Genomic DNA, 2,500 nt, shown 5'->3' with positions numbered 1-2,500 from the left:
AGTATCCAGAGGCCTGTTCTTTCTCCTGTGCTGAAGCGTGTTGCCAGCACCGGTACCTGCTGCATTCCCTCCTAGCAGTGGCTACCCTTCCTTTCCTGCGGCCTGCTGCTATCCCCTTGCAGTGGCCTGCCTTGGACTTCTGCGCTGAAGCGTTGGTTCTCCCCGACGCTGCCCTGCGGTGTACTTTGGCCAGCCTGCTGTCTCCTCCTGCTGAGATCGGCGTCATGGGCCGAGGCCGCTCCTCGCGCAGAAGCCACCCCCGCGCTCACGCTCCTAAGCTGAAGCGGGGTACTCCTGTCTGCTTGTTGCCGATTCCTTGCTACGACTACGACCACCCGGATGTCTTCTATCCTGACCCTGCTTCGGCCATCGATTGTCCTGTCTTCTCCTACCCCGACTTTGGCTTCAATAACGATGATGCTGCCTTCTCCAATCCTGACCCTGCGATGTACGACTACGAACTGCGCACTCCGGATCAGTCTGCGCGGACTAAGGTCGGTGATAATGTAACCCCACCTCAGCCCCGCGGTCCGGTCCCGGTTTGTGGCGAGCATCGGCGTAACAATTCCTTACCTTAGCGGCTATCCGCTATGGTAATTAAGCAGCCTTAATGTATTTTAATAATATTGTGCGGGAGCAGGGGGTCCCCTGAGCTGAACCACATTGATTTGTGGGTCAGGGACCCCCTGCTTCCCGAGTTACAGGCCCTGGTAAGGGGCATCGGGTGCCAGTGTCGCCGCCATCTTTATAGAGCCCACGTCGCGTCTTGGACGCTATAAAGATGGCGGCGACACTGGAACCGCTGCCCCAAACCGGGGCCTGTAACTCGGGAAGCAGGGGGTCCCTGAGCCACAAATCAATGCGGTTCAGCTCAGGGGACCCCCTGCTTCCGCACAATATTAATAAAATACATTAATGCTGCTTCATTACCATACCGGATATCCGCTAAGGCAATGAAGGGGTTAAGGCATAATAGCATGTTTATTGGGGACAATTGCCCCCAATAAACATTGCAATACACAACATACACCCCCTGTGCCCCAACAACCCCTATACCCCCATTACATATATCTCTTTTTTGGGATGCACAGCAATGATACTAGAGGCCGGGGGGGGGGGGGCCTCGGGTGTTCCCCACAGGCCTGCAGTACCAATTCTGTGCCCCCCCCCAAAAATACAACAACACAAATACTTTACAATAAATACACCCCCCCTAAAACATACAATACAGTAATGGGCAAAATTACTATTATCCACAAATGGATAAATGTGCATTTGTCCATTTAAAATACATAAAGAACAATAAATACATTAAATACATATTGCACTCACCCATGTCTGGCTGCCAGGATGAAGGCCATCCTCATCTTCATCACCGTCCATGCCCCCTCCGATGCTGCAAAACAGAAACAAGAATAAAAACATCCAATGTAATGTCCCCTAACCCCTTAATCACCATAGCGGTTATTAACCGCTACAGTCATTAAGGGGTTAACCCACCCTCACCCACCACTCGGGATGCCTACATACCCTCCCACACTAACCCCCCACCCCGTGAGGCCTAACCACACTCACCCACTACCCACAAGGCAGGCCTACCCACATACCCTTGGGGTCAATACCCCCTCCCCCTGCCCCCATTACCCACAATAAAAAAATACACTGCCCCACAATAAGCATCATTCTATTTATTAAATACATTACCCACCCCCTGTGCCCCCCCATAAATACATGATTTATCCTTTTACATACAGGGTTCATACCCCAGCCCCACGCGAGTCCCCGGCGGGCTGGCGGGGCACCTGACAGACCTACAGGGTACCAGCAACTTGTTTCACACAGGTTCTGGAGGCCTGTTGGTGGGTCCTGCCAAGCGCCATGGCCCCCAGGTGGTCTCCTTGGGTAACCGTGGGCCACAATTGGGTCCCCACGGTAGGCCCGCGGATGTCTGGGAGCCCCGGGTCAGACCCACAGGTGTCTGAGGGGCCTCAGGTGGTTCCCACGGGGGTCTGGGGAACTCACGAGTGCTCACTACGGGTAGTATTATTTATAAATGGTGGAACAATAGGTGAGTATTTGTTGTAAAGGTTGGATAATAATGTTGAAAAGAAAGATGGAAGAAAATGTAATACGATGTTGTATAAAAATGGTTTATTGTAAACACACCACAGTACAATGTATATTTTGGTGACATAAGTGATGTGAAAATGTGAGGCGTGTGTCCTGCTAGGGTGTGAGCGTGTGTGAGACGGCAGGTGGGTGTTCAGTACGGGTGGCGCGTGGGTAGTGAGTGCTGGCTGTGGGTCAGGGTCCTGCTAGGGTGTGAGGCGGCGGGTGTGTGGCGAGTGCGGGTGACAGCTGGTCAGTGATATTGTTGCGTAGGGGCAGGATGCGGCAGGTGTGTGTCGAGTGTGTGGGGTGGGTGAGAGGCGGCGGGTGTGTGTCGAGTGGCGGGTGTCTGTTGAGTGCGTGCGGCGGCTGTGTGGCGCAGGGGTGTGAG

This window comes from Ascaphus truei, chromosome 2 (genome assembly GCF_040206685.1).
Source record: "Ascaphus truei isolate aAscTru1 chromosome 2, aAscTru1.hap1, whole genome shotgun sequence".
Classification (NCBI taxonomy): Eukaryota; Metazoa; Chordata; class Amphibia; order Anura; family Ascaphidae; genus Ascaphus; species Ascaphus truei.
Note: the sequence above shows the minus strand (reverse complement) of the source record.